The following is an 18,951-nucleotide window of genomic DNA, read 5'->3' as shown; positions in this document are numbered from 1 at the left end:
CTTCTGAGAGTTATGAGGAGAGCAATTTGATATGGTCACATTCAGCACATGTACATAAGAACTTGGGTATTAGGAGCTGGAGTAAGTCATTCGGTCTCTCAAGTCTAATCCACCATGCCTGTTCTGATTGTGGTCTTAACTCCATTTTCTGGCCCACTCCCCATAACCCTGACAGATTTTTATTCAGAAAGAGACCAAGGGTTCATGGGAAAAGGCAGAAAAGTGGAGTTGAGGGCTGTCAGATCAGCCTACATTTCATTGAATGGTGGAGCAGAATCAACTGGCTTAATGGCTTACCTCTGCTTCTACACCTTATGGTCCTGACCCTTGGTTCACCTGCAGTTAAATTTTGGGCCTTGTGTTATTTTTCCGTATGTTCTTATGGTATTTGCAACTTTTGATACTGGATCAAAGCTGTTGCAGCCACTAATCATCCATTGTTTCGCTTGTCTTGGGTATGTCTGGTGATGAGTGTTGGAGGACCAAAAGAAATAGGAACAGGAGTAAGCTATTCTGTCCCTTGAACCTGCATCATCATTCAACCGGATCATGGCTGATCCAACATTCCTCATGTCCACTTTCCTGCATAACTCTTGATTCCTCTACAAATCAAGAATGAATCTATCTATCTATCTATCTATGACTTAAATATACACAAGCACTCTGCCTCCATAGCTCTCTGTGGCAAGGAGTCCAAACACCCACCATCCTCTAAGAGAAGGAACTCCTCCTCATCTCAGTACTAAAGTAATGGTCCCTTTATTCTGTGATGATGCTCTCTGGTTCCGGACTCTCCAATGAAGGAAACCATCCTCTCAGCATTTACTCTATCAAGCCCCTTAAGAATCCTGCATGCCTCAATGAGATCACCTCTCATTCTTCTAGACTAACAGTGAGCAGAGCCTCAACCTGTTTAGCCTTTGTTCATAAGACAACCTCTCCATACCAGGGATCATTCAGTGAACCTTCACTGAACTGCCTCCAATGAAACATTTTTTTTAAATAAGGGGACCAAAACTGTTCACAGTACTCCAAATGTGGTCTCACCAGCACTTGGTACAGTTGCAGTAAGACTTCTCTACACATGCTTGAAATATGGGGCAACATTCCATTGGCCTTCCTGATTACCTGCTTGTTCTCTGTGTTTTATGTACGAGTCCCTTTGTCTTGCAGCTTTACGCAGTTTTTCTCCAATTAAATAATATTCTATTCTTTCTTCTCCCTTCCAAAATGACAACTTTACATTTTCCTACCTTCTACTCCTTTTGTCAACCTTTTGCTCACTGACTTAACCTAGCAATATCTCTCTGCAAACTGTTTGTATCTCCCTTGCAACCAGCCTTTCCACCAATTTTTGTGTTGTCTGTAAATTTGGCTACAGTACATTCACTTCCTTCCAAGTAATTAATATATATTGTAAACAGTTGCAGACCCAGCACTGATCCCTGTGGAATCCCATTGGTCATACAGTGAAAATAAGCCATTATCCCTTCTCACTGTTTCCTGCTCATTAACCAATTTTCTGTCCATGCCAATACATTACCTCCAACACCGTGGGTTCCTAGCTCATAACAACATTTTGTGAGGCAATTTGTTGAACCTCTACTGGATGCCCCAATGCAACACATCTGCTGATTCCCCTCTATCTACATTGTTTGAAACTTTCTTGAAAACTCTAATAATTTAGTCTCAATTTCCCTTTCATGAAGCCATGCTGCCTTTGTTTAATTAGATTATTATATGAATGTTCTGTTATTAGTCTTTTAATAACTGATTCCAATACTTTTCCAACAGTGGATGTTCTACTAATTGGCATATAATTTTAGTTTCCCTCTAAGAGTATAGTGTCTACAGAAGAGCCAACATTCTAAGATAACATAAACATCTAAAATATGATGACCATTAGTACAACCACACTTGGTCAGGCATAATTACTGGGAGTTGGAACACAGACATCTTATCTTTCCAGAAGTTGAAATAGAAAACTTTATTCCCACCCACAGACTGTGTGCGACATCAGTAGAATCAATGACATCAATATAACACAAACATCAACATTTTCAAAACCATTAATTTATGTAACCTGACCCACCTCAGTCTTGACTATATTCAGTGACCTAGCCTCCACTGCACTCTGTGGATGAGAATCTCAATGACTAATGACACTCCAAGAGCAGAAATTCTCCACTCCTCCGACACCTCGTCTGAGGCAGAGAGGAATTAAAAAAATAATTGAGTCAGTATTCCTGTAATTTATTTCCCTCATCTTCGACAGACATACACCTCTTCCAAGCCTTTTATTTAATCCAGAATTGCTTTTACACACCACTAAACTTTTTTTTATCCGCCACTAAATCACCTGTGTTCCTAATTCAGCTATAAATTTACATACAAAGCCCATCGGGGCAGTGCGATGACAGGTAAAGTAAGAGAAAGAAATGGGAGATGCATTTTTGTTCCTTTTTTCATACACTGAATGTGATTACGCACAACTGAGTGCCTTTCCCACCACCAAAATCATTTGTTTTTTCTTTATCCTTTAACCGCCACCAGTTATCACCCATACAGCCAATCAAGTATTTACAAGCAAAACCCATTACATGCAACCTTTTATTGGCAGGTGCAAGAAATGATGTTCAGGAGTTTACTCATGAGGAAGGTGCGTCACTGACAAGTGCAATTATTGACAAAACAAGCTTCACCTGAAACTGATACATCACCATCTCTGATGCCTTAATGGTGGGGCTTAATAGAACAACTGCATTCAAAATGGGCAATTTGTTGCAACCAGGCCATTTATACATTGACAAGCCAGCACTTTGCTGGGATTAACCTCTACTGAACAGGGAATAGAATTAGTTGATTACAATGGCTATGCTGATTATTCTCTCGGCTTCACAGAAAGAAGCCTCTATCATTGTACATCAATCTATGTTTCTGATCCACCGTTCTATGTTATTAGTTATGGATTATGGCATAGAAATCACTGTTTGTGATAATGGAAAGAAAAAATGAGGAAATGTACATTTACGTGACGTAACATATGGTATTAACATTTGCTGTGCATTTGCATCTTGCTTTCTCACTCCATTGAACATGCCATGGATCAACAAATTTTTTTTCAAAGCTGACAACTTCTTTGTGGGAAACTGCAGCAGACAACTTGTATGCGGAATGGTCCCAGAAGCAGTACATGTAGGTCCAGGCAGAGTGAACACAGGAAGAATGCTTCTGATGATTAGGGAGTCGTGGCCTAAGGATACAGGGTAGGCCATTTTGGATGGAGATGAGGAGAAATGTCTTCACCCAGAGAATGGGGAGTCTGTGGAATTCTCTGCTGCAGAAAGCAGTTGAGGCCAAAATATTGAATGTTTTAAAGAAGGGGTTAGCTTTAGTTCTTAGGACTAAAGGAATCAAAGAGTTTGGGGAGAGAGCAGGAACAGGGTTCTGAGTTGACTCATCAGTCATGATCATACTGAATGGTGGAGCAGGATCTAAGGGCCGAATGGCCTCCTCCTGTTCCTATTTTCTATGTTCCTACATTGTAAGCTGGGTGCACCTTGCAGAATCGTGGAATTGCTTCCTGGTCAACACGCAAGGTGGCCTTGGCTCCTTTGATAGTCACAAGAATTCCTGAAAAACTTCGGGGTATTTAGTTGGGAATTAATTCAGGCAGCCATTTTCTAATCAAAACATGTTGAGCCAATCCTGGTGAATCTCTCACAACCAATTTCTCCCCAACAGGCTTGGGTCCAAGAATTTTACTACACTCAGTGGTAACTGAGCCAGCTCCTTTTTGTAAGTGACTGGAACTGAAGTTGTACCTTTAATCTGCAAAGGCTCCCCAGTGTAGCTTATCAGTTGGGCTGAGGTCTTGTGCAAACTTAAGGGTTGGAGTCCAGAGTGAATTTTCTTAAGAATTGGTTCTATGATTAGTGAAGTGGCTGTGCTGGTATTGACCTCCAATAAAACTGCATGACCATTTAGCCAGCTGTTTATTTTGATTGGTTCTGATTTTGATGCTAAGCATAAATGGGATGAGGATGTCGCTGAGTAGCCCAGCATTTATTGCTCATCCCTAATTGCCCAGAGGTCAGTTAAGAGTCAATGACATTGCCTGTGTGAAAATGTTGCCCCTCAGGTGTAGATAGATTTTTTATGGTATGAACCCTCCTGCATATCAACCTATGAGTTATCTTACTCCATTTAGGTCCAGTAGGACTCTTTGCTGTCTCAAGTCCACACACTAGCAACAACTGCAATGACTTGTCAGTTTATATGCTGAAGAAAGCTTTAACCATTTGGTGGAGGTTTGGCTTTGTTTTGGGGTTTTGCTGTGGGCTGATTGAGAGTTCCTCTGATCAGGATATGTTTTCACTGAGGCTATGCAATTGCTTTCACTTAAGTGGTGTTCCCCAAGCTCAGTTGGACTGGTGAGGGTGTCCACTTCTATTGGAATATCCTGCAATTCATACACTTCACTTGTTACATTTTTCAATGATAAATCCAGCTGAGGTGCCTGTTTGCAGTCCAGTTTGGCTTCAGCTACTAGATGTTTTTGCATGGTTATATCATTAAACCCACATACCCAAATGGTCTCTCAGCATCTCATTAAGGGTTAAACCAAAGTCACAGGCTTCTGTAAGTCACCTAAACCTAAGTCAAAAATCCCAATTTGGATTTCCCTGGATCTTGAAAGTAAAACTCAGAATTAGTGGAGGTTTGGGGTTGTAGTATTCCTTAACACTGTCTGTCCATTAGTCTTAGAGTTAAAGTGATGTACAGCCCAGGAACACATCCTTCGGTCCAACTCATCCATGCTGACCAGATATCCTAATTTAATCCAGTCCCATTTGTCAACATTTGGCCATATCCCTCTAAATCCTTTCTATTTATACATCCATCCAGATGCCTTTTAAATGTTGTAATTGTACCAGCCTCTGCCACTTCCTCTGGCAGCTCATTCCATACACACACACCACCCTCTGTTTTTAGTTGATGAGGATGAGGATGTCGCTGGCTAGCCTAACATGTATTGCCCATCCCTAATTGCCCAGAAGGCAGTTAAGATTCAACCACATCGCTGTGTGAAAAAGTTGTCCCTTAGGTCCATTTTAAATCTTTCCCCTCTCACCCTAGTTCTGGACTCCCTACCCCAGGGAAAAGAGGAGTTATTGTTTATATTGTTTATTTAATATATTCATGCCCCTCATGATATAATAAACCTTCTTGAAAGGTTTCAGTAACTGATGCCTCGGGGAAAGAAAGGCTCCAAATAACAGAAAAAGCTGTGGCTCCACAAGCTGTCAGGAGAAATATTTGTTGTTTCTCGTCTGCCTCAATGTCATTTGCCATGGAAAAAATAGCACATTATTTCCACATACGAAGTCCAGTCCTTGATGACAGGATTGAACGATTGAAGTTTCCCAAATAAAGGCATGATGTAAGAAATCATTCACGTAAGTCAAAGGCCTCTGTTGTGAGCAAGTTTCTTCAGGATCATGCTTTATCTTTGTTGTCTCTGAAATAATTCTGCACAGGCCGGTATCCCATCACCAAAGCACCTTTTAATAACTTTCTTACTGCCGCATTCAGAATTAGCTGTGAGAATGTCAGCCTGTCTGATACTCCCTTTTTTACATGTCAGCAGAGATCATTCATGCAATTCCCTTTGAATGGACGCAAAAGGACAGGAACAAAGGAAAGGGCAAATATCTCTGTGTAACACACTGGGTGGCATTTCTTAGAGACATAGTTACCCACTATATCAAGGCAATTAGTTCCACTTTTATGTTTCTTTTTATTTTCAAAGTCAGTCCCTTAGTAACTTTTATCTATTAGTGACTAACAAAACTGCTGGGAATGATTTTTTTTTCCTCTTATTTTACTTCTGTAACCTTCAATATTGGAATGAGGTCAAAAGGGTGCGAGTGGAGCATATTGTCTGAGTAGGTGTCTGAGCTGAAGAAGGAGGAATTATCTGATTGTTGATTCTTACAATTTCAAAGAGACTACAATACTTCCATGACTTTAGAAGCAAACAGAATTGGAATAGAATAATGGTCTTTTTTTTAATCATCTAAATCAACCACTTACAAGCTGTATTAAGAACTTAAAGAAAGCATCAGGAATAGACCCTACAGTCATTCAAGTCTGATCTGCCATTCAGTAAGATCAATGTTAAAAATCTGCATCAACTCCACTTTCTTCCCTAACCCCAATTCCCTTGATTTCTATCGTGGCCAAGAATCTATGAATTGCTGTCTTGAGCTATATTAATAGACCAAACATTCACAGCCCTTTTAGTTGGAGAACTTCACCTATTCATTTCTCCTCATTACAGTCCTGAATATTGAGACCTTATCTTGAGACTATTCCATTTTGTAATGGATTGTCTAGGACGAATCATCTCAGATTCTCAAAGTATTACCAAACGGACAGATGCTGCAAACATTTATGAAGGTCATGGAATGTTCTGAAGATGAATCAGACTGAGCTCCAAACATTAACTCTGTTTCTCTCTCTACAGATGCAGTCAGATCTGCTGAGTTTTTCCAGCATGTTTGTGTTTGTAGCTAAAAATGATGTGTTTGCTTTTAATGGAATTCAATAAAAAATCAGGGCAGGAGTGGGTGATCAGTCTTATCAACTTCTCTTCATAAAACCTATTGTTTCCAACTAATAATGTTATGTATGTTCAAGTTACTGCATCTTTAGTAAGAGAATCTAGCACTGTTCCTTATATGTATGTAAGGTTGACAGATCTGTAGTTCCCCATGTTCTTGCTTCTTGTCAAACTTTCTCAGAATTTTACATGAATCAATGATTTTGTCACTCACTTATCTAAACTCCAGAAGATGTCAACCCATTTTATTCAATCTCTCGTCTTTCAACAACGCTGTTGAGGACAGCATTCTGTACCTTCAGGTAATGAGATCATCATTTTTATGCCTTGATTTGAGCAAGAATAATGGATTTGGATAAATGTAGTGACTTTCAGGACACCATAAAATGCAAATGGGTAGCCAATGAAGTACTTTGAAAGTAAGGATCATAAAGACCATTCATACTTGTGAGGCTATTTCGCCATCCTATTAGATCATGACTCATTTGTTCTCCATCTTTTTTAAATAATCTATTCTATAGCGAAGAAATCTGTTTTGCAGTCTGTATCTAGACCTGAAATATATTGGATTACCTCAAAATTTACTCACAACTGGACTTTATTTAGATGTTGTTAACAAACTGTGGGTGGACAGAGCCTGTCCAGAGAAAACTCGCAGCTCCAAAGGGATGAGACTGGGCTGGCTCCCTGGCAGTGGTCTTCATGTAGTTCTGGGTCAGGGCAGAGGCAGCAATTTGGGTAGGACAGAGAGGACCATCAGGAGGATGACCAGTGGCTGTTTCTTCAGTCTGTCTCTTTGTTAAGGAGCCTGTTCGTGGTCATTTGCTATATTGGTTGCAGAGATGTTAGCATTAGTTACTTCTGAGGGAGCCCAACATTGCAAAATGGGTTTTTCAAGCAGGCATTCAATGAATTGTATGGTCAGGAAAAGGACATACAATCTATCTAAGGTGTAGACACTGAGTTGCTACAATGGAGTGATAGCCAACAAAAATGACACAACTTACAAGCATAAGGTTGGCACGGTGGCTCAGGGATTAGCAGTGCTGTCTCACAGTACCAGGTACCTGAGTCTATTTCTACCCTTGGGTGACTGCCTGTTTCGAGTTTGTGCATTCTCCCCGTGTCTGTGTGGGTTTCCACCCACAGTCCAAAGATGTGCAGGTCAGATGGATTAGCCCTAGTAAATTGCCCATAGTATCCAGGGATGTATAGATTAGGTATATTAGCCATGGGATATGCAGGATTACAGGGATAGTAGGGGGATCAGCCTGGGTGGGCTCAATGGTCCAAATGATCTGCTTCCACACTGTCGGGATTCTGTGCCACAAATATAGTTAGATACAGCATCAGAAAATGAGTTCACACAGGAAAATAGTATAGAAGCAGGTCATTTAACCTGAAAGATTTATGTCCCTGATTCACCTTTGCCTGAGGCTCCTCTTCATTTAACCCTAACTGTACATTCTTGTATTCTTTTCTGCTTATCTGACCATCTCATAAATATACCTGTGCTATTTGCCTCAACAATGCCAAGTTCAACATTGACAACTTTCCTTCAGGAAAGTGCCAAGGCTCCCTACACCCACCATGATATGTAACTCAAACAGTATCATCTACGAGATAGATCACAAGTTAATGCCCCAGCAATTACCAACACAAAATAAATTAAATAATATCAGACATACATTGATTAATTCAATGCTGAGCCGCTCAAATATATCTCCATAGGCTGTATAGGACATTGGTTAGGCCATTTCTGGTATATTGTGTGCCCCTACTACAAGAAGGATGTTGTGAAACTTGAAAGGGTTCAGAGAAGATTTACAAGGATGTTGCCAGGGTGGGAGGGTTTGAACTATAGGGAGAGGCTGAATAAGCTGGAGTTGTTTTCCCTGAAGTGGCAGAGGCTGAGAGCTGACCTTATAGACGTTTATAAAATCATGAGGGGCATAGATAGGGTGAAGAGGCAAAATCTTTTCCCCAGGAAGGGGGAGTTCAAAACTAGAGGGCATAGATTTAAGGTGAGAAGGGGAAGATTTAAAAGGACCTAAGGGGCAAATTTTCATGCACAGGGTGGTAAGTGTATGGAACAAGCTAAAAGAGGAAGTAGTGGAGGCTAGTACAATTGCAAGATTTAAAAGGAAGGGTTTTGAAGGATTATGGGCCAAGTGCTGGCAACTAGGACTAGTTTAATTTAGAATATCTGGTCAGCATGGATGAGTTGAACCAAAAGGGCTGTACATCTCTGTGACTCTAAGATTGTATCTTGCTGAGTGCTCAACACTAATTTTCTTCATTTTTCATGAGTTGAGGGTGTCGCCGGGCAGAATTCATTGCAAATAATGACATGCCCCCAAGAAGGTGGTGTTGTGCTGCCTTCTTGAATAACTGTAGTCTTTCACCAGCACCAGGCAAAATAATTAATGAGAATTATCCCTGTCTGAATCCACAGTACAAATGCAAGTGAGGGGAAGCATCATATTACTGGCAATAATCCCAGAGGAAGACTCAGCATGCAGTATATTGACCTGCACATAAAAGATAAGTCAAGGTTAAATTTCTGTAAATATATAACTGAGTTATTTCTGCTCAATCTCATGAAACACCACTTATATTCGAGAGAGTGCCGAGGGATTTTACACTTGTGATTTACGAATGAGGTTACAGAGGGAGAAGCTGTGTCTGAACAGAAAATATTTCAGTTTTGCTGAAAGAACAAACATGTCATTGATTTTTTTTGCATCCATCAGGACAGGTGCAAGAGGACTATTACTTCAAGAGAGCAAAAAAAATGATATTGGATGGAAAAAGTGTCCTGATTAGTTCACACGTCAACACTGATTAGCTGAGGTATTGCATGAAGAATATTTTGCTTTTGTTAATTCATTAATGGGATGAGGGCATCACTGGTTAGGTGCCCAGAGAACAGTTAAGAGTCAACTACATTGCTGTGGAGTCCCAAGTAGGCCAGATCAGGTAAGGACAGCAGTTTTCTTCCCTAAAGGTTATTGGGAACTCAGATGGATTTATCAGTACAGTCAACAATGGATTCATGGTCAACATCAGACTCTTAATTCCAGATTTTAATTGGGTTCAAATTCTATGATCTGCCATCTGGGACAATGCCTGGATTAGCAATCCAACAATAATACCACAAGTCTATCATCTCCTCTTAATGACTATTGTCTTCCAAGCTGTTACATTCTCCATAGAAACCCCTTGACCAATTAGAATGGATTTAACAATCAATAAGCACCCTATTCTTATAAAAAAACACAAGAATTAGGAGCACAATTAGGCATTTCAGCCCCTTAAGCCTGCTCTGCCATTTAATATGATCAAGGTTGGTCTTGGAGACTGATTCTGTGTTTGAATGAAGTTATAGAACATAGAACATAGAACAATACAGCGCAGAACAGGCCTTTCGATCCTCGATGTTGCGCCGACCTGTGAACTATTCTCAGCTCGTCCCACTGCTATCCCAAAATCATCCATGTGTCTATCTAAGGTTTGTTTAAATTTCCCTGAGTTGAGTACATTAGCAGGTAGGGCAGTCCATGCCCTTACCACTCTCTGCGTAAAGAACCTGCCTCTGATATCTGTCTTAAATCTATCACCCCTCAATTTGTAGTTATGCCCCCTTGTACAAGCTGATGTCATCATCCGAGGAAAAAGACTTTCACTGTCTACCCTATCTAATCCTCTGATCATCTTGTATGTCTCTATCAAATCCCCTCTTAGCCTTCTTCTTGCCAATGGCTAACTGGTTTCTGGCATTCCTCTGCACCCCAGTGACCTGATGAAGGGCTTATGCGTGAAACATTGACTCTCCTGCTCCTCGGATGCTGCCTGACCTGCTGTGCTTTTCCAGTGCCACAATTCTTGGCTCTGTTTCTTCATCAGGAGGAGAAAGTGAGGTCTGCAGATGCTGGAGATCAGAGCTGGAAATGTGTTGCTGGAAAAGCGCAGCAGGTCAGGCAGCATCCAGGGAACAGGAGAATCGACGTTTCGGGCATAAGCCCTTCTTCAGGAAGAAGGGCTTATGCCCGAAACGTCGATTCTCCTGTTCCCTGGATGCTGCCTGACCGGCTGCACTTTTCCAGCAACACATTTCCAGCTCTGTTTCTTCATCAACCAGCTGTGGAGTCATGGCAGTGATGCGCTCACCAGAATGTTCTCCTGACTGTACTCGAGATATTGCATTCACCAAGGTGTCAGTATCTGAGCTGATGGAGGGTCTAGGAAGCAGCTTTGCTGGTGTTTCCTCTGAACGATCTGTGGCTTCTTACAATGATGCCTTCTGGGACTGGTTGAGCCATGTGTGCCTGTAAAAGCCAAGGGGAAATGTTTTGTGATATGGAGGTAGAAGCCTAGGCATGTTAAGAATAAATTCACATGGTGGTAATGGGACAGTAGCACATTACTTTACAATGGCTCTTATTTGGTTACTGCGACATGCAGGTCTTAACATCATCATATGAATGGCTATTGTCTAACTAGTGCCTGAGGTAGGGAGTCAGAAGATAAACTTCAGGCATGCCACCACCTGCCTTGATACTCTATGGAGAGTTATTTTCTCCTGCAATGAGACAAAGGAAGAGATTGAGTGTCTGGCACAGCCACTAATGCCTGTCCAGCTGGCAATTTCTTACAAGTGAGTGAGTAGGCAGTCTGGAGGGCATTCCTGACAAAGGGCTAATGCCCAAAACATTGACTGTTCTGCTCCTCGGATGCTGCCTGACCTGCTGTGCTCTTCCAGTGCCTTGACTCTGATTCTCCAGTATGGGGAGGCCTCCCTTTTACCCAGAGGGCATGTAAGGTTACTGGGTGGGGCTGGAGATTGGAGAGGGTGAGAGTTAATGAGGGAAGATACTGCATTCAGTGGGGAGCATGATAGACCAGAGCCTTGGTGGGAGGTGGTTGCAGAAGCAGAAATAGAGTAAGAGCGAAGTAGCATGGAAGAAAAGATGATGGCACATAGCCTTGTGGAGGGCAGAATTTCATTAACCTTCATCCCTGCGCTGCTGGTACTCCTGTAGATGATGGACTATGCCGGGTGGCAACTTCAGTCTGGGCTAGCAACGTCTCATACTATGACCTCTTCTGGCATCCTGAGAAAAGAGAATGGCCATCTTCTCTACCAATCTGTTGCCCAGGTATTTAGTCACCATCACTAAATTGTGGTGCCAACTTGCCTCTGTTCCCATCTCTGGGGCTATTCCTCTGATCCTGCAACCATGAAGGGCAATTCCTGGCTTGCTGCGATTGACGAGACACATTTGGAATTTGCAATGGGAATCCCAGACAATCTGGCAATGGTGTGTATGTCCACCAATGGTGAGTATAGGATACAATGAGGACATTACTGTAGTGATGTGGTGCATACATAATGAAATGAGCAGTGTGACATTGCAGGAGATCACTCACTCAAGCTCACAGGCATTAACCCTCCATGAAACTTCCCGAAATTTGCATTTAGTCAAATTTTTAGATGAGATTCCCTACAGTATGGAAACAGCCCCTTTGGCCCAACAAGTCCACACCGACCCTCCGAAGAGTAACCCACCCAGACTTATTTCCCTACATTTACTCCTGACTAATGCACCTAACTCTATGAGCAACTTAACTTGGCCAGTTCACCTAACCTGCACATCTTTGGACTGTGGGAGGAAACCGGAGCACCTGGAGGAAACCCATGCAGACACGGGGAGAATGTGCAAACTCCACACAGATAGTCACCTGAGGCTGGAATTGAACCCAAGACCCTGGCACTGTGAGGCAGCAGTGCTAACCACTGAGCCACCATATTGCCCAAGAAATATGGTTAGATGCCACTAAGTAGATGGCAATGTCTTAATCATTTGTGTGTTGTGTAAGGCTACGAGGACCCCTTCCATCCTTATCAAGGGGATGCGAACCTTCTCTCCTTTCATACAACATAGCAAAATTCAGTCCCTTATTTTTTTTCAGCAATATTACCTTTCTATAATATCAAGTAGCTATTAAAATATGCTTCTTATTTTCTGAATCATTGGCTACTGCTCACTTTACTGGGTTCATTAGAAAAGACCATCTAAATATTTTTAACTGTGTTCATATCAAAGCAATTTGGTGCTGAGTGGTTTTTAGCTTTCGCGAGCTTTTGTGCAGCATTTCCAATTTATCTGTTCATGGGTCATGTGCATTGGATGGGCATGCAGGATGTGAGCTGATGATGAGGTGTCTTATGATCCCAGATGAAAACACCAACGTTATGCTCCAGTCTGCCTTGGAATCAATACTTATATCCGCAGAGTAGACAATATTCGAGATCCCAGGTACATAATGAGAGAATGAAGGCATTAGATCCATCTCCATTAATGACGACCGACTTGACACCGATATTTTTTACAAACCCACCGACTCCCACAGCTACATGGATTACATCTCTTCCCACCCTACCTCCTGCAAAAATGCCATCCTGTATTCCCAATTCCTCCGCCTCTGCCGTGTCTGCTCCCAGGAGGACCAGTTCCACCACAGAACACACCAGATGGCCTCCTTCTTTAGAGACCGCAATTTCCCTTTCCACGTGGTTAAAGATGCCCTCCAACGCATCTCGTCCACATCCCGCACCTCCGCCCTCAGACCCCTCCCCTCCAACAGTAACAAGGACAGAACCTCCCTGGTGCTCACCTTCCACCCTACCAACCTTCGCATAAACCAAATCATTCGCCGACATTTCCGCCACATCCAAACGGACCCCACCACCAGGGATATATTTCCCTCCCTACCCCTTTCCGCCTTCCGTAAAGACCGTTCCCTCCGTGACTACCTGGTCAGGTCCACGCTCCCCTACAACCCACCCTCCCATCCTGGCACCTTCCCCTGCCACCGAAGGAATTGCAAAACCTGCACCCACACCTCCTCCCTCTCCTCCATCCAAGGCCCAAAAAGAGTCTTCCACATCCATCAAAGTTTTATCTGCCCATCCATCAATATCATTTATTGCATCCATTGCTCCTGATGCGGTCTCCTCTACATTGGGGAGACTGGGCGCCTCCTAGCAGAGCGCTTTAGGGAACATCTCCGGAACACCCGCACCAATCAACCACACCGCCCTGTGGCCCAACATTTCAACTCCCCCTCCCACTCTGCCGAGGACATGGAGGTCCTGGGCCTCCTTCATCGCCGTTCCCTCACCACCAGACGCCTGGTGAGAAGAACGCCTCATCTTCTGACTCAGAACACTTCAACCCCAGGGCATCAATGTGGACTTCAACAGTTTCCTCATTTCCCCTTCCCCCACCTCACCTCAGTTCCGAACTTCCAGCTCAGCACTGTCCCCATGACTTGTCCTACCTGCATTTCTTCTTTCCCACCTATCCACTCCACCCTCCCCCCCCAACCTATCATCTTCATCCCCTCCCCCACTCACCTATTGTACTTTATGCTACTTTCTCCCCACCCCCACCCTCCTCTCATTTATCTCTCCACCCTTCAGGCTCTCTGCCTGTATTCCTGATGAAGGGCTTTTGCCTGAAACATCGATTTTATTGCTCCTTGGATGCTGCCTGAACTGCTGTGCTTTTCCAGCACCACGCTAATCTAGACTCTGGTTTCCAGCATTTGCAGTCATTGTTTTTACCTATTCGATTTAATGTGTTTGACCAAACAAAATAAATAAAAGTTAGAAAAGTAAAGCAATCTACTATATGTACAGATATAATTTCTACTCCAGCAGTCAGAAATAACATGAGTTAAATATGAGTAACAGTCAAATTGTGGTTGGACACAGTCTGATCCCACAGATTTTTCGACAACTCTTCAGATGTTAATAGCACCATGTGTCACAAAATCTCATTAAAACTTTGACTCACTATGTTTAAAAGACATTTGGATAAGTTTGTGAATAAGAAAGGTTTGGAGGGATATTGGCCAAACGCAGGCGATGAGGGCCGGGTTGGTGGGGTGGTGGGGTGATGGTGGAGCTAGTTAGTTTGGGAGCATGGTCAGTGTGAATTGGTTAGACCAAAGGGTGTTTTTTTCTGTGCCGTTTGACTCTATGACCCCTTAACAATTCTTCACCCCCAATGATTGACCATGATGAACCCCAATGGCTGCTCCCATTCTGGTCATTCAATCTCTTCCCCTTGGAGCGTGCTCCGCTGAATTTCTGAGATTGCACCCATGAACCTGCTCATGGGCACAACTGAAGCTCTTTCACAAATAGCTTCACTAAGCCAGCAGTACCCTGGAGTTTCTCCAATCTCCAGTATTTCTCAGGCAGATGAGCTTAGGAATTTATTCACGACCCATTCTTCATTGCATTGGCTCTCCCTAACTGCTAAAAAACCTCTTGCCTTGACTGTTCAATGCACCTACTGGCTGCTTGCTCTTTTGTGACCATTAACTGTCCAGAGCTTGCTACAGTAACACCTTTTCAATATGAAGCTTCTTCCCCCTTTTCAAAGGCACCTGATGACCAGCTACTGAAAGGTAGCAGCCTTCTGTTTGAGCAAATCTGATCAATGAAGTAAACCTGACTCTGACCCTTGAATGCTGTTCAGTGACACATGAACGGATTTCCGTGACCTATTGAAAACCACACAACAAGCCTCACCCTTGTTCCGAGGCAGCATTGAATATTGCAACCTTTTCCTTTCTGAATATGTTTTGTGGATTCCTGGCTAAGACAGCACAAATGAAACCAGAAGAAATAGATTTGGTCAGAGGCAGCCAAGTTTACTTAGTGAGTACCACACTCGCAGAAAATTTTAATGCAGGCTGCTGTCTCCTCATTCCATTCAATTCCATTATCTGCACATCACAGTCCTTGGAGTTTTATGTTGCAGACAAAGTCCTTTGGACCATCATACCTTTACAGGGCCTTTAAATGAGAAATTCAGTTTCTCCTGCTCCTTTCTCATCACTCTTTCCTTCCCAGTCTATATTCAATTCTATCTCAGCTAGACATAGAACCATAGAGTCATACAGTAATGAAACAGACCCTTTGGTCCAGCTCACCAATGCCAACCATGTTTCCCAAATCAAACTAGTCTCATTTCCTTGCACTAGACCCATATTCCTCGAAACATTCCCTATTCATGTACTTGTCCAAGTATCTTTTAAATGCTTAACTGTACCTGCACCAACCCTTCTTAGAGTCATAGAGATGTACAACATGGAAACAGACCCTTCGGTCCAACTTGTCCATGCCGACCAGATATCCCAACTCAATCTAGTCCCACCTGCCAGCACCCGGCCCATATCCTTCCAAACCCTTCCTATTCATATACCCATCCAAATGCCTCTTAAATCTTGCAATTATACCAGCCTCCACCACTTCCTCTGGCAGCTCATTCCATACACATACCACCCTCTGCGTTAAAAAGTTGCCGGTCTCTTTTATATCTTTCCCCTCTCACCCTAAACCTAAGCCCTCTAGTTCTGGACTCCCCCACCCCAGGGAAAAGACTTTGTCTATTTATCCTATCCATGCTCCTCATAATTTTGTAAACCTCAATAAGGTCACCCCTTAGCCTCCAATGCTCCAGGGAAAACAACCCCAGCCTGTTCAGCCTCTCCCTATAGCTGAAATCCTGCAACCCTGGCAACATCCCTGTAAATCTTTTCTGAGCCCTTTCAAGTTTCACAACATCTTTCCGATAGGAAGGAGACCAGAATTGCACACAATATTCCAACAGTGGCCTAACCAATGTCCTGTACAGCCACAACATGACCTCCCAACTCCTGTACTCAATACTCTGACCAATAAAGGAAAGAATATCAAACGCCTTCTTCGCTATCCTATCTACCTGAGACTCCACTTTCAAGGAGCTATGAGCCTGCACTCCAAGGCCTCTTTGTTCAGCAACACTCCCTAGGATCTTACCATTAAGTGTATAAATCCTGCTAAGATTTGCTTTCCCACAATGCAACACCTCACATTTATCTAAATTAAACTCCATCTGCCACTTCTCAGCCCATTGGTCCATCTGGTCCAGATCCTGTTGTAATTTGAGGTAACCCTCTTCTGGCAGTTCATTCTACATACAAACCAATCTCTATGTGAAAAGGTTGCCCCTTGGGTTCCTTTAAAGCTTTTCTCCATTCGTCTTAAAATTATGCCACCTAGGTTTGAATTCCCCTACCGTAGGGAAAACACCTTTGCTGAGAAAGTGAGGGCTGCAGATGCTGGAGATCAGAGCTGAAAATGTGTTGCTGGAAAAGCGCAGCAGGTCAGGCAGCATCCAAGGAACAGGAGAAGGGCTTATGCCCGAAACGTCGATTCTCCTGTTCCTTGGATGCTGCCTGACCTGCTGCGCTTTTCCAGCAACACATTTTCAGCTCAAAACACCTTTGCTATTCACCTCATCTATGCCCCTTGTGATTTTACAAACCACTGTAAAGTCGCCCCTCAACCACCTACACTCCAGTGAAAAAAGTCCCAGCCTGTCAAGCCTTTATTTATAACTCAAACCTTTCTGTCCCGGTAACATCCATGTAAATCTTTTCTGCACCCTTGCCAATTTAATAACATCCTTCCTACAGCAGGGTGACCAGAACTGTACACATTACTCCAAAATGGACTTGCCCTCTATCTTAATTATCAAACTGCTAGAAATGTCAACCGTAAAAATTTTTTGCATAGGTGAAACAGTTCTTGCAGTCATACAATGTTTTGTACTGTACTAGTGAAAACATTTTCACTCTTATCAGGAGTCAATAAAGCGTGGCACTGGAAAGGGCGCAGTAGGTCAGGCAGCATCTGAGGAACAATGGAGTCGACATTTCAACATAACCCTTCATTAGGATTGGGGATGTGGGGTAGGGGATTGAGAAATAATTTGGGGGCTTGGGGCTAGTGACTGGTAGGTGAGGTAGTGATAGGTGGGTGAAGATTGTGAAAGGTAGGCGGGAAGTGTGGAGCATATAGGTGGGAAGGAAGATAGACTTGTAGGTCAGGTCAAGAAGGCAGATTTGAGTTGAAAGGTTAGATCTGAGATGAGGTGCTGGGGGTAGGAGGGGTGGGGGTGGGGGTGCTGATGGAAATTGGTGAATTCAATGTTGAGGCCGTGTGGTTGTAGGCTCCCGAGATGGAAAATGAAGTGTTTCTCTACCAGTCTGTGGATGGCCTTGCGTAGGTTGCAGAAGAAACCCAGAATGGACATGTCATGGGGGGAGTGGGAGGGGGAGCTGAAATTGATGGCCACCGGAGGGTGGGGTCGGTTGGTGCGAATGGGCCAGAGATGTTCCTTGAATCATTCTGCAAGTTTGCACATGGTCTCCGTCATGTAGAGGAGACCACATCGAGAGCAACGGATGCAGTAAATGATGTTCAAGGATATGAAAACATATCTCTGCCAGATTTGGAATGATCTTTTAGAGCCTTAGATGGTGTTGGGATGGAGCTGTGGGCGCAAGTTTTGTACCTCCTCCAGCGGCAGGGGAAGGTGCCAGCTGTGGAGCGGGAATGTGGACCTAACCAGGGAGTCATGGGTGGGGAACAGTTCCTACAGAAAGCTGATAGGGGTGGGGAGAGAAATATATTTTTGGTAGTAAGGCTGACAGTACATAGCGAAAATGGCAGAGGATGATACGCTGGATTTGGAGATTAGTGAGGTGGAATGTGAGGACAAGGGAATTCTAACCTTATTGTGGTTGAGGGGATGGGGTTTGAGGGTGGAGGTGCATGAAATGGAAGAGATGGGATTAAGAGCATTGTTGAGCATGGAGAGGGGAACTGAAGTCCCTCATCTCTGCTTTTATTCCTTTTACTTGCCTCTGCACCAACTCCAAATCTTTGATGTCCCTCTTTCAGTCTGATGCTCACAGTAGAATCCATGCATTCCAGCAGAGACCAAACCAATGATTTATAAAGGCTTACCATAAAATTCTTTTGTAGCCTATTTCCCCTCATTTTAAAGTGCAGGATGCCATGTAATTTTAATCTTTTATCAAAATGGATTGCAACTTCACAGTTTTTTTTATATATGCCAGTGTCTTGTAATGTAAACTGCAAGATCCTGCATCCATTTTACAATTGCATCATTTAGATTATATTGCCTCAGGATTAATTTTAAAATGCATCATTTAACACTTCCATGCATTGAGGGTAGATCATACAGAATAGAGAAGGTGTATACAGTTTTTGTAATTGTAGGGGTAATTGCCATTGCACTGGAAGAACAAGAGCTTTAAGCCTGTGAACTAAGGCAATCTTGTTTAACCATTATGTTCACAGGTCAGACTTAGAGCATTAGAGAAGCTGAAATAAATTTACTGTCTATCTTAGAAAATGGAAATACGAGCAGACCATTCAGCTTCACAAACCTGTTTGG

General features: G+C 43.0%; 1 non-coding gene across 1 annotated transcript; it reads right to left on the bottom strand.

Moving 5' to 3' along the window:
- Positions 1-12,440: 12,440 nt before the first annotated feature.
- LOC122555608 (U6atac minor spliceosomal RNA) lies at positions 12,441-12,568 on the bottom strand. The gene has a single exon (XR_006313326.1). It is a non-coding gene; the product is annotated as a U6atac minor spliceosomal RNA (small nuclear RNA).
- Between the last annotated feature and the right edge of the window lie 6,383 nt (positions 12,569-18,951).

The sequence above is a fragment of the Chiloscyllium plagiosum genome, unplaced genomic scaffold (assembly GCF_037043375.1).
Source record: "Chiloscyllium plagiosum isolate Xiang-an unplaced genomic scaffold, Cpla_swu_hap1 HiC_scaffold_12, whole genome shotgun sequence".
NCBI lineage: Eukaryota > Metazoa > Chordata > Chondrichthyes > Orectolobiformes > Hemiscylliidae > Chiloscyllium > Chiloscyllium plagiosum.
Note: the sequence above shows the minus strand (reverse complement) of the source record. Positions and strands in the feature narration are given on the sequence as shown.